This window comes from Corythoichthys intestinalis, chromosome 4 (assembly GCF_030265065.1).
Source record: "Corythoichthys intestinalis isolate RoL2023-P3 chromosome 4, ASM3026506v1, whole genome shotgun sequence".
NCBI classification, from domain to species: domain Eukaryota; kingdom Metazoa; phylum Chordata; class Actinopteri; order Syngnathiformes; family Syngnathidae; genus Corythoichthys; species Corythoichthys intestinalis.
In genome coordinates this window covers 19,174,745-19,189,656 of record NC_080398.1, presented here as the reverse complement: position 1 = coordinate 19,189,656, position 14,912 = coordinate 19,174,745, and positions in this window count along the sequence as shown.

Genomic DNA, 14,912 nt, shown 5'->3' with positions numbered 1-14,912 from the left:
AGTTATCGGGAATGTATGATGAAATATTTAATGGTCTTACTGTGTTTAGAAATTTTCACAATGTGATTTATGTAACTGTAAATGTGTACTAAAATTTCTTTTGCTGTAGTGTTTTGTTTGATGCTGTCTTATTCATTGACCAAATTAAAAAATATATTACACTGATCTCAAATCTGATTGTGATTACTTCAGTTTCCGAGTGAGTACTTAATACAATAATGATGAATATTTAAAACTCCACTGATTGAATGAGACTTCATTTAAGTTAGTTTCTAGTCTGGGTTGCGCTCAATTGATTGGGTTTGGCTTTTAGAGCTAATGCAAAAGTTGTTTAAAAAGAACTGCTCATACATATATAATGCCACTGTGATTGACACCGTCAGATAGGTCTGCACAATATATCATTTGAACATCGCTGTCGCATTATGCGCAACAGTCCCATTACAGGAAGTGCAATTTAAAAAACATTTTTTTGGGAACACCTAAACTTTTGTTTTGCTTCATAAAAGCAGCAAGTGTGCAGAGACATGGCCTTGATCCCTTTTATACTACTAGTACAGCAATCTTCATTCACAGATGAACCCCTTTAGCATGGATTAAACTATTATATGAATACAGTGAGTCAACCAAATTCTTCTTAAACACTATTCGGTCATCTGGTGAAAATTCTTCTAGTTTTAAGATAGCAAACCCACCAAAAGTCGCAGTGTCAGTTTTTTCTAATGTCATTCAGCCCTACTGTCAGAGTTATTACCTAATAGTAAAGTTGTAGATTGCTGTTGCGTATTACATCACTAAAAGGTATTTCTATTTTACGTAGCTTATTTTATGTTGACTTAAAAAATAACGGAAATATTCTAAATAAAATTAAAAATGCAGTCCTTTAGGTTAGCCCAAACACACAGCCACAGCAACATTATTAGCATCACAACAAAAATAATTGAATTACATTTCATTGAAAGCATGTGTGTATAACTTGTATCATGTTTACAATATACACACACACGCTCAACACAGTTGCCAGAGGGAAACATGTTTTACCACTGCTAGACACACTGAACACTCTGGAGTTAACTCCCGTAGCTGGTGGGAAACATTCATGACAGCAGTATCGGCGACACCAATATCTATTAAAACGAAGCAGCGCAAACCAAAAATTAGTTTTTAACGGGACCAATGAAAGGTAACATTTCCGGTTGAATAGGAGTGGAGGGGGTGGGTCAGTTAAACTCTTGATGACCGAAAAAAAAAGTTGAACACCGTCTTGATTACCTAAAACAAAAAAAACAAAACAATGTTTAATAACTGCAAAACGATGGCAGTTCAAACAAAAAAATTTACAGCACAAACCAGGACTAATGACGCAGAAAAAAATGGCATCATCGCGGTTCCATTCTGCCGCAGATGGGGGGGCTGCGTGTGACATCATCACAATACATTATTATGAATATCTCGAAAACCGTAGCAGTACAAACAAAACTTTTTACAGCACAAACCAGCACTAATGAAGCATAATCAAATGGCATCGCCGTTCCATTCCGCCGCAGATGGGGGGCTGCCCGTGATGTCATCACTATACATTATTATGAATATCTGGAAAACCGTAGCAGTTCAAACAAAACTTTTTACAGCATAAACCAGCACTAACGAAGCATGATCAAATGGCATCGACGTTCCATTCCGCCGCAGATGGGGGGCTGCGCGTGACGTCATCACTATACTTTATTACCAATATCTCGAAAACCGTAGCAGATTGAACAAAATTTTTTACAGCACAAACCAGCACTAACGAAGCATGATCAAATGGCATCATCGCCGTTCCACTCCGCTGCAGATGGGGGGTGCGCGTGACGTTATCACTTTAATTTATTACCAATATCTCGAAAACCGTAGCAGTTCACAAATTTTTTTTTACAGCACAAACCAGCACTAACGAGGCTGAAACAAATGACACCACTGGGGTTCCATTCCGCCGCAGATGGGGGGCTGCGCATGATGTCATCACTATACATTATTATGAATATCTTGAAAACCGTAGCAGTTCAAACAAAACTTTTTACAGCACAATCCAGCACTAACGAGGCAGAATCAAATGACAACACTGGGGTTCCATTCCGCCGGAGATGGGGGGGCTGGGTGACCTCTGGATGACCTAAAAAACAATGTTTAATAACTGCAAAACGATGGTGGCACAAACGAAACTTTTTGCAGCACAAACAAGCACAATCATAGCACAAACGATTGACATAATTTTTATATCAATTTGCGTCTGATGGGGGGCCAATTTCACGGAGGTCAGTGTTTACTTTCCAAAATAACCCTACCTTCTATTAATCAATGACAAAACAACAGATCTTGCAAATCTAATTTTTAAATGGGTCGTTTCTGTCTTTCTATTCTTCACTTTTGTATTTTCTTTAAATGCCTGCCTGCATTGTGCAAGCACTTGGTGGAAGAAAAGGCGTTAGTGTGCACCTTACAGGAGCATAAAGGATGATTGTAGACGGTCATTCATCATCAGTCAAGCGATGTTGGACCAAAGGAAAATGAGCTGCTGGGAAGGGGTTGTAAAGAATGATTGAAATTTCTTGCCGCAGTCAGACAGCGACTACAAAAACAAACTGAGTACTGTATTTCCATTACCATATTTTTATTATGAAATTTTGTAATCAGGCACGCATACTGTACCGACAAAAATGCAGTTTAATCAATGGCAATATGGCATCCATATTGGTTTTTTTTTTCATTTTCTCTGCAGAGAATGCAAGTGTCACAGCAGCACATAGTGTGAGATTATAATAATAATACTCTGACAGTCAAAAATTAAACATTCGGCCTACCACTTAGTTCCTCTGAATAACAATAGTCAACTCTGTCCATGGTTCTGAAATTAGTCATTTGATGAAGCTCATGTACTGAATATTTTGAAGAATACCTAAAGTGATGAATACAAGTAAAAACCTTTTTTTTTTTTTTTTCCAAATAAAAAATAAATCCTGTAAATACTTAAAATAAATAAAGAGTTCAAATGAAAGCACTTACACGTTCCAGCAATAACTGTAAAATGCCACTAGGTGACAGTGTCACTGCAACCAAGGGCGTAGGTTTGGTCTCAACATTGTTAGGGGCAGCCTAACCTGCGTGAACACTTTTTGCTGGGAACGGGACATTGATAAGACCAAACAGATTGGATTCACCAATATGAAACTAATTAATTGATAGGCTAAGTGATCAATGCAAAATAAATCTATTGACATGTTAGCTTTCATGTGTATTGGTTCAAGTGATACACCATTCGATTCAAACCCTTTTCCCCCCAAAATACTAAAGCAGCATTTTGAAAACTTCCACAATAAAGGTCTGGATTTTATAAGCAGATTTAAAGTGCGATATTTGAACATAACTTCAATTATATGAACATACACAATAAATAGAAATGTGTTTATAATCTTAACTATCCAGGAATGCAAAAAAAAAAAAAAAAAAAAATGTCGAAATACATAAAAAAATGAAATAGAACTGAATGAACATCTTAGGGTATAACAAAAAATAAATAAGGGAGCCTTTCTTGTCTAACACTACTGCTTTTGTCCACAAGCATAGCCAAACTCGACAACAAAAAAACTTATACAATTATGGCGAATGTATGATTATCTGAAAAATGTCTGTATATGCTGAATATATAAATATTTACAAATAAAATAGTGTTAAAAAAAAAAACATTTTAAATAAATGCAGGTCATCAGCCAATCACACGTGCGTTTTTTTTTAGATGGCAGTGGCTTCCTCCGTGGAGTCCTCACATGAACACCATTCTTAGCCATAGTTTTACATATAGTTGATTTGTGCACAGAGATATTGTCTTTAGCAGACACTCCAGGGTTCTTTTTTTTTTTTTTACCTCTCTGAGTATTCTGCGCTGAACTCTTGGCATCATCTTTGATGGACACCCACTCCTTGGAAGAGAAGCAACAGTGCCAAACGCTCCATTTGTAGACAACAATTCTGACTGTTGACTGATGAAGATCCAGACTTTGAGATGGTTTTGTGTCCTTTCCCAGCTTTATACAAATCAACAATCCAAGATCGCAGGTCTTCAGACAGCTCTTTTGACCAAGCCATAATGGACATTAGACAATGCTACTCATGAAGACAATTCTTACCAGGTGTGTGTTTTATAGTGGGCAGGGCAGCTTTAAACCACTCATCAGTGATTGAGCACACACCTGACTTAAAATGATTGGTAAAAATTGGTTTCAATTGCTCTTTAAGTCTCCTTAGGGAGAGGGTTCACTTACTTATTTTTCCCCCTGCTGTTGTTGTTTGCATGCTATCTTCATTAAACTATGAAAACTTGAAATGCTTGGGTGGTTTTAGTTAAAGCAGTTTTTTTCATTTGTGTGATTTGTGTGACCCGATCACATTTGATGGTGATTTTATGCAGAAATGTGAGAGATTCCAAAAGGTTCTTTTTCATACCACTGTTTACTATGGAGGTTTCTATTGCTTTAATTATACAAAAAACACAAAGTATGTTAACTTAATTGAGCTCATTACTTTTTCATTGCCCACTTGTGGAATATGGAAGCTTGAAACGGAAGATCCAACAAATAAGAAATGAAGAGTGAAATGTCAGCACTTGTTGCTAGAGTTATGTAATGGAATCGATTGTAGGATAACTTTGAGCCTTAGGATGCTTCTTTTTCTTTTTCAAATATTTTTATTCAATTTTTTCATGTATATAAACAGAAATTTACAAACAAGATAACACAAGATAAACCCTCCCCACCCACAACCCCAAATGTCCTGAATAACTATAGTATTTAGGCAAACAAATACATATCAATGATGAGTTAAAGGCAGTGCATCACAAAATAAAAGCTGTTGCGTTTATGTCCATATCTGTATATATCTTTATCTTTAGAGAGAGAAAATGTAAAAATAGGAGGAGAATGATTGTATTTATCCATACGTCTCAAGGGTTCCCTCCGAACATCTGAGCATATCTCATGGCTTTGTTTGAGTTTTGTGAAAGTACCTCAGAAAAGGATCCCACGTCGTATGGAACCTTCTCCTTGACCTAGTCAAAGAGAAGCGCAACATTTCTAGTTTGAGGCAAGACATTAAATCCCGACGCCACTGGATAAGCGTGGGCAGGGCAGCCCCCTTCCACTGTAGCAAAATTGTGCGTCTAGCCAAGAGCAGAGCAAAGGTGACCATACGTTGTTCTGTAGATGACAAGTGATCATTATCTTCACGAAAAATACCAAACAAAGCAAGGGTAGGATTGATGTTAATATTCTTATTTAGTACTGTGGACAGAGTTTGGAAAATATCAAACCAAAATTTCTGCAGTTTGGGGCACAGCCAATACATATGTATCAATGTAGCCTCCCCAAATTTGCATTTATCACAGGTGGCCGTAATGTTCGAGTAAAAACTGGACAGTTTAGCTTTGGACATGTGAGCCCTGTGCACCACCTTGAACTGAAGAAGGCAGTGCCTAGCACAGATTGATGATTTATGTATTGAAGATAGTATAGATTCCCACAAATTATCAGGGAGATGCCCCAAATCTTGTTCCCAAGCTGCCCTTACCTTATCAATAGCTGAACCCAATGATAACGAAATGTAGTTATGCAGTTTTGACAGTGCACCTTCGGAAAGTGGATCAAAGGAGAGAAACCGGTCGATTGGATTAGGACTGGGTACTAAGGGGAAATTGGGCACATTAGAGCGCACATAATGCCTGACTTGCAAATAACGAAAAAAGTGAGTTCTGGGTAGATTATATTTCTCAGTCAGTTGAGTAAATGAAACAAAGTGTCCATCTTCAAACATGTCAGCAAATGATTTGATACCCTTATCATGCCATATCCGAAAGTTATAATCACAAGAAGAGGGGATGAAAAGGTGGTTGGAGGCAATCGGACTCAAGAGAGAAAACAGTTTGTAGTTAAAGAATCTCCTAAACTGGACCCATATACGAAGGGTGTGACGTGCCACTGGGTTAAGTGAGTTTGGTATTTGACAGTCTGATGATGCAGCTAGAAGTGCAGGAAGAGAGACATTTTCACAGGAGTCCAGCTCCAAAGACGTCCAGCCTGGACCATCCAGTTGAAGATAAAAATGAGTCCAGAAAGCGATACAGCGAATATTAGCAGCCCAGTAATAATGACGAAAGTCTGGGAGCCCCATACCTCCGTCCTTCTTTGGTCTCCGTAATATGGCTTTACCGACCCGAGGCCTTTTTCCTTGCCATATGTACGAGGAAACTATGGAATCTAGAGAAACAAAAAAGGCTTTTGGAATAAGTACTGGAATATTCTGAAATAAGTACATAAATTTTGGAAGTATATTCATTTTTATTGAGTTTATACGTCCGGCAAGCGATAATGTTATGGGAGACCACTGTGATAATGATGTTTTAACCTGATTTAACAAAACAGTAAAATTATCTCTTAGAAGATTCTTAAACTGCCGTGTAACGACCACTCCCAAATATGTAAACTGTCTCTCTTCAATCTGGAACGGGGTGCTGCTATGGTCCAAAACAAGCGCTTCTCTATTAACTGGGAATAATTGACTCTTAGATATATTGATTTTATATCCAGACACTGAGCTAAATTGCTCAAGCAATGTAAGAGCAGCTGGAAGCGAGGTGTTGGGGTCAGACACATACAGGAGGAGATCATCTGCATACAGAGACACCTTATGCTCAGTACCCCCTCTCCAAATACCAGAAATATCCTGGTTGTTCCGGAGTGCAATTGCAAGTGGTTCAATTGCCAAGGCAAAAAGAATGGGGCTTAGTGGACAACCCTGGCGGGTTCCACGACCCAATGCAAAGGGCTGAGAACTTATGCTATTTGTTTGAACTCTTGCAATGGGAGAAGAATACAGCAATTTTATCGATGCTATGAGTGTTGGACTAAGACCAAACTTTTCCAGGACCTTAAACAAGTACTTCCACTCTACCCGATCAAACGCCTTTTCGGCATCAAGTGAGACTATACATTCAGGAACATTACTCGGGCTTGAGTATAAAATATTAAAGAGCCGCCGAGTGTTAAAGAAGGAGTGTCGGTTTTTAATGAAACCCGTCTGATCCTGCGCTATTATTAAAGTGGCAGCTTCCTCTAGCCGGTGTGCTATTGCCTTGGCAAAAATTTTTGCATCTGTATTCAGCAAAGAAATTGGTCGGTAAGAAGCACAGCGTGTGGGATCCTTACCCTTTTTGGCAATGAGAGTTATACGAGCCTCATTCATGGACTGAGGAAGTGAACCAAGCCTGAGTGACTCAGAGAAAACGGTGACAAGGTACGGTGAGAGTAATGCTGAGAATGTCTTATAGAAATCTGATGGTAAACCATCCGGGCCAGGCATCTTCGAAGATTGCATGGATGCAATAGCCCGGGTTATCTCCAACTGGGACACAGGACCCTCCATTTTCCCCAGTAATGTTGATGGAATGGTTGGGATGGGTAGAGGGTCAAGAAAGGCTGCAATAGTTGCATCATCATCATCATCATCATTGTACTTGTTAAATTGCGAGGTATACAGCTGGGCATAAAAACTTTTAAAGGTGTCATTTATTTCAGTAGGATCGAGAGAAATATCACCATTGTCTGTTTGAATACGTGTTATAAATTGTTTAGCTTTTTGGCCTTTTAATTGATTAGCTAGCAATTTCCCAATCTTCTCACTGTTCTCATAGTACATGCTTTTACTTTTTAACAGGAGGTTTTCAGTTTGGTAAGTAGTGAGAAGGTCCAGCTTTGTTTTCAATTCTACACGTTGGTTAAATAGCTCTGAGGTTTGATCAAGAGCATAGTGACAATCAATCTCCTGAATTTTTGATATCAACTCTGATTGCTCCTTTTGCGTTTGTCTCTTCAGGTTTGCAGTAAATGAAATAATTTGCCCTCTAATATATGCCTTAAATGTGTCCCAGACCAGAAGAGAGGATACACCAGGTGAACAATTAATTTCAAAGAAAAGAGTAATGTGGTCTTTTATGTAATTAAAAAACTGTGGGTTTGAAAGTACAACAGGGTTGAAACGCCAGTGCCTCATAGGCCGGGGAACATTGGGAAATGACACCGACATCACGATAGGGGCGTGGTCAGATATGACTATGCTTTGGTATGTACAAGAGTTGACCCGAGGGATAAGTCTGCTATCAATAAAAAAATAATCAATTCTAGTATAAGTGTGATGGACACTGGAAAAGAAAGAGAATTGTTTTTCTCTAGGGTTAAGAAAACGCCATATATCCGAAATCCCAAATTCAGCGATGAATGATTGAATACATGATGCAGATCTACTCACTACTGCTGATCTGCTGGAGGAGCGGTCGAGACTCGGGTCCAGCCAGCAATTAAAGTCCCCCCCTAAAACTAAGTAATGTGTATCCAACCCATTAAGAAGGGAGAAAAAATTATCAAAAAAGCGGACATCATCCGTATTAGGAGCATAAACATTAGCAAATATAATTTTGGTGTTAAAAAGTTTCCCAGTAACGATTATATATCTCCCATTTGAGTCAGCTGTGACATTGTCTGGTTCAAAATGCATATGTTTGGCAACCAAAATAGAAACTCCCCTTGCCTTGGCTTCAAATGCAGAGTGAAAGTGCTGCCCTGACCAGCCCGTCATAAGCCTGAGGTGCTCAGATGCTCGTATATGTGTCTCCTGCAAAAAGACGATGTCTGGTTTAAACTGCTTTAGATGGTTAAATACCTTCTTTCTTTTGATTGGATGATTTAGGCCCTTGACATTCCAGCTTACCAAATTAAGATCACCATTCATGTATTGTCTAATCTGCAGAGTATATTGGTACTGACATAATATAATATAAAGCTTAGTGATAGCGCTGCCACATCATCATCAAAATAAAAAATAAAAATACAAGCCCTTAAAGTGCCTAAATTAGAGCATGAAGAACTGCTTCTCCCTCCCCATTCCCCAACCCATTGAAATAAATAAGAAAACACAAAAAAAACCTTCCAAAAAACTTTACAGATAGCAACAGTAAGTTGCAAGCTCTTCCTAACTTTCCCTATACGATACATTTACTTCCTAATTCCTATCCACTTAATCTCGATCCCACTCTCATATGTGCAACAGTGCCACTAAATTAGTAGCCCCAATGTGTCTAATCGTTTTGCCCAGCATGAAAGGCTGAAGAAGTAAACAGACAAAAGAAAATAATAATAATAATAACAAAATTAAATAATGATGAAAATGATGACAAATAAAAAATAATGAAAGCATTCGCTGGGTTGAACTATTAACATAACAGCATCAGAACCCCCAGTCAAATAGTAAATGCGACACAAAAACATGATTATCAAAATAAATTAAGAATCAGCGCATCAGTCAATTGTGCTGTGATCTAAATAGGAGAGGGGGGAAAGGAAATGGAAAAGAGAGGCGACCGGAGAAAACACTGTGGTTATCGACGCCTCAAAGGTAGTCAAATGTCAACGCGGAGATCAACTAAAATGTTAGCGTTTACCCCTACTCTCCAGCCGAGGGTCCTGGCGCTTTGTCACGGTGTGCTTTCGAGAAGGTTGTGGCGTCTTCCACAGAAGTGAAAAACTTTTTCCTCCCGTCCTTGGTGGTGATCCGTAGCCTGGCTGGATACAGGAGCGCTGGTTTGTAGCCTTGTCGATACAGCCGCGACATCACCTCCGCGTAAACCCGGCGTTGTTCCACCACTTCAGGGCAGTAGTCATCGTAGATGGCAACCGGTGTTCCTCGGTAGGTAAGCTTGCCTCTCCTATTTCGGGCTTCCCGTATGATCAACGCCTTCGTCTGGTAGTGGTGGACGCGTGCTATCACCGCCCTAGGCTTGGATCCTGGAGCTGGCTTGGCTACAAGTAGTCTGTGAGCCCGGTCGAGCTCAGGGGCATCGACGAGGATCTCTTCGCCGATGATTTCCTTCAATAGTTCGGCGAAAAACAAAGTGGGCTGCGTGCCTTCAATCGACTCAGGGAGACCAACTATTCTTATATTGTTGCGGCGGCTACGTGACTCGAGATCGATGGTTCTGGCTCTTAGCTTGTTGTAGCTGTCTTCCATAGCCGCGCATTTGGCTTCAAGTGCTTCCATTCTGTCGCTGAGTTCGTTAGCATTCGCCTCGAGTGAGGAAATACGTTGCCCATGATCAATAATTGTCGTCTGCACGACGTCCAATTTCGCCTCCAGCGGTGCGATTGCCGATTTGAACTCCGCGGAAAGTGCAGTCTTATGCTCTTCGAGTAACTTCGCAAGAGCCTCCATGCAATCCTCGGGTACGGCTGGGGCCAGCGTTTCACACTTCTTTCTGGTAGCTTTTGTTGCCATGTTCGAAATTGTTTAGGACTTTAGGCTGATATCCGCAAATAATCACGAACACGTCAAGTTCTACCTAAAAAAAAGTGTAGGTGAGGCTTAAAGAAAGGAAAATATGAAGCGGCGGATGGGAGCTCAAAAAACCCGCGTCTACTCCATACGCGTCCCGGAAGTCCCCAGGATGCTTCTTTTTGAAAAATATTAGCATCTGGACAGCCTTGAAGTCTGTCTACTCCTTCACCGCCTCCAAAGGACCAGGGGAGTCGCACGCACACCCACAAACACAAACACACAGGAGCCTAGTCTCATACATAGCGGGCAAAGAGCTTCAGATGTGGAAAGAGACAAAACATCAGACAGAAAGAATGAAAAACAGTGGGAAGGTGCTTCGTAGTGAGTGTGTGGTGTGCTGAGGACTCCCAGGTAGTGTCAGTGGAAGTGGCAGCAGTAGGAGTCCCGTCAGGGGAGGAGGTGGTGCATACGTAACTCCCCTGCGGGATCATTAAAAAACCCAATCGTCTTGTTCCTTCATGGCCATTCAACTGTCCGAAAAATAGGTCAATTAAAAACCCTTTCTCCCGTTTATACTACCACCGGTATGTCCCCATCGCACGAAGCCGGAGGGGACCTTCAGGGTTGGGGATCAGTGTGGGAGGCTGGCGTTGCCATGGAGATGATGTTGTAATCGTCTACTCTGATGGTAACCAAAGTGTGTCCCACACGGTGAGCAACCATGGAGCCAAGTGCCTCCACTCAAGTGCTGTGCTCATTTGTAGCTACCCGGACAGAGAAACAGATGGCTTGCGCCATAAAAAGAGTTCACCTCATTAGACACATCCACACATTGGACAGTCACATCCATTAGGGACCAGGGGAAGCCTCTTCGTCCCTCAGATACTGTTAACTAGCTAAATATTTGCCAGTCTGCTTGTTGGAAAGTCACTTTGGACAGTGTGCTGCAACTTGCACGTTACCCAATATGTTTGTTATATTTTGTTTTTTGGGGGGGGCTATATCCAGTCTTGTTTAGTACCTGCATGAAAGGAATAGTGGTTAGAGGCAAACAAAAGCATTGCAGTGCGGCTATGATAAGAGATTTATTGCTCAGTTTACCGTAAGTGCTGCTGGGTGTTTATAAAATGATCAAATGCTTATATAGGAGCCTGCATTTTGTTCACTTAATACACACGCACTCACATTTATAGTCGTCTATGAAATTCCTAATGGAATGCCAGTCATTTAACAGAGATGTCTGCTTATACGTATCCCTAATGGACAATAATGGACAGAATACCCGGAAAGAATGGCCCTATCCTAAGGCCTTTTACTTAGGTTTTCTGCTACCACGAGGCAACAAAAAAGACCTATTTTACTTCCTTTGCTTCATACTTATGGAACTATTGCAAACATTAAGAACCGAGTGGAAAAGCCTCACTTTGCTTTTCATCCAAAGGTAATTGCAGAGGTGGGGAGTAATGTGTTTCATTTACTACGTTACATTTACTTGAGTAACTTTTGGGAAACTTTTAGTAGTTTTACCATATAATGCTTTTTTACTTGAGTAGATTTACGAAGATACTCTTGCTCCGCTACTTTGGGCTACACTCGAGTTGTTACATTTTTCGTCTTTAGTCTACATATTCCTATTTTTTGGCAGAGATGCTGACAGTGGCTGTCTGTTACACAGGGAGGAAAGTGGCTGGAATTTCTTGTCGGAACTCTCCGACGTGAAGGTCGCCACGGAGCCAGAAATGTTATTCATTTTTTTCTCTCATGGGGGGGGGGGATAACCTCTTAAACTACTGAAATGCAATGAAAACTGTTTTAGCACAGTTATTTCTATAACACATACAAAAACGGATTTTCATTCAAACTTGTATTTTTTTCAATGATTTGCAAAATAAAAGTTAACCAAAACAGCAATGACTCCAACCTTATCTCCTAATTTTTATTTTCCCTCATTTCCTCACATGCTAAATGCCAAATCTCAATTTTAACTACTTAAGAACATAGGATGTGTAATAAAATTTAAGTTAATGTAAACATTTCCTTTTTTATTGTATTTTTTATGGAAAAGGTATAAGTAACATACATTCAGAAAAATAAGTACAAATGACTTATATTATGGAGAGTGAAATGGAATATATACAAAACAATCAACGGACCGTGTACCGGAACAGCATTCCGGCCCTGAATCTTATACCGGGACTGCGTTCTGGCCCTAAATCCTATACCGGAACTGCGTTCCTGACCGCTCTGGCCCACTTACACCCCTGCTGTTACACCAATGAGACGTTGCAACAATAATCACATGACTCAAATCAGTTAAGAATGTTTTTTCTTCACTAGAGGGCACTCATGTTCTTTGGACTGGTGATGTTTCATAGTGTTGTTCTGGTCTGAATTCCATGATTTTTGTGACACCTTTTTGGCCTAATATGGCCATGTAATACATTATAGTACAGTATAATAATAACAGATCATCTAGATTAGGTTGTACTGAGAAAAAAAATACCATTATTAAAAAAAAAAAAAAAAAATCTGACTTGTAAGCAGTTACAGTGTTACCCATTACTTGAGTCATAGACTTAAACTATCAATTGACGGGAGATTGGGTTCGGGGCTGCTCCGTAGGGGGCCTATTTTCAAAAACTTAGATTTCAAATATTTTCAAAACCAAAGCAGCTAGCGACCTAAAACCAACACGGGCACCTCCCTTAGGCATATATGAGTCTCCACGATGAGCTGCATCAAAAAATTCAAAGTCGTTCCCTAATAAAATCCTGATTAAATTATTATTATTTTTTTTTAATAAGTATAACAAAACTTAAAATGGCTATAAAATTCTCAGATTTTGCGCTAGATGCACAAAAAAATCACCAAATGTAGAGATAATCACCTATATTTTCTGTTTTTGCCCGAAATAGCTTTTTTAAATTTTTTTTTTAATAAAGTGCAATTTTGACATGTTTTCAACAGCTAATAAATCACTCAATTTTCACGTAGAAACTTAATACTTGAGGATAGCATGCCGAATCATCTTAATTTTATTCAAGAAAAGCTAAATGTGTATTTTTCTTTATACAATCACAATTTATTGAACTTACTAAATTCCAACGTCACAACTGCCTCAGCACATTTTGTCAGCTATCTGGCCCTCGTCTTTCAACAATCACATAGCCTCTTGGCCCATGACTTGTGGGCCCTGGTCAGCTTCCTGGACTTGTACAAGTCCCTGTCCCTCGCCATCTCCTTCCTGCCCTCCTCGACTCTGCTCCTCTTCCTGCCGGTCGGCCACTCCAAGGCCTTGTTCTTTCTCGATTCTGAAGTCTATGCTTGAGTGTTCTTTTCAACGAATACTTTTTTTACTTGTGCTTTAGTAAATTCTCGATGACTTATTTTTACTTGCGATCAGGGTTGTTAATCTTACTTTAAAAAAGTAATTAATTACAGTTACAAATTACTTCTCCCAAAAAGTAATTGCGTTAGTAACTCAGTTACCTGAATGTAAGAGTCATGAATTACTTGGCAAAGTAACTGGTGATAATTTTCATGTTTTTTCCTCAAATAAAATAAAATAAAATAAAATAAAAACGGGTCACACAATGTGAAGTTTAAAGGGTTTTTGGGACAATTGGCCCTAGCACAATTAACTTAACTAGACACAGGTATTGCGGATATTGCGACAACTAGATGGTAACCTTTGCTGTGTGTGGAAGTCATTTAATGTTGTGAATCAACCGTTAGAGTTGTTAAAATTGCTCCCGTTATTGCATTAGTTCCCTTCTGTCTATTTTCGAAATGTGTAAGTTTTAAAACTGTCGCATCATTTAAAGTTAAGTTTTGCAAATGTAGGAGCATTTTAGATAAAAAGTTACTTAGGTTCGCTAGGAAGGTTCTCTACAACAGAGCCATCCAGAGAAGTCTACTGCTTTAAGATGGCGGCTGTTTACTAACGCATCTACTTCTTTATTATACATGTTGCTCATGTGGCTGTGTCTGTCATTTGCATCTAGTTCTGTATATATGTGATATCTACCGAAGCATCATGTGGGCGTAGTTTGTAGGCTATCGGCTACAGTCAGGTATTATTGGAGCCACCTAGCACAGTAGCATCGCGTTTGCAACGGTGTCACACTCCCTTGCCTCCTCCCCACTCCTGCTCTGCTCTCTCATCTCCTTGAGTCCGTCTTTTTCAGATTTTTCTCATTTCGGTCAACCAACATCATAACGCATAGTAACGCATGCCTTTCCCGCCTCAGTAACGGTAACGGCGTTGCCAAGATGAGAAAAGTAATTAATTAGATTCCTCACTACTGAAGAAAATAACACCGTTAGTAACGCTGTTATATTCTAACGCCGTTATTAACAACACTGCTTGCGATAGTGATCCCTTACTACTTCGCGCTTCAAACTTTGTGCCCTTAGTCCATCGCAGATTTTTTTTCAATTGAAAAAGAAATACAGATGAGCTGTCCCGAGCCGATCGCGTAGTCTCACTCTCGCTCCCTTCCTCTCCCTGTTCTTTGTTCTTCTCTGCTACATTTCTCACGAATATGAACCTGATTACTTGA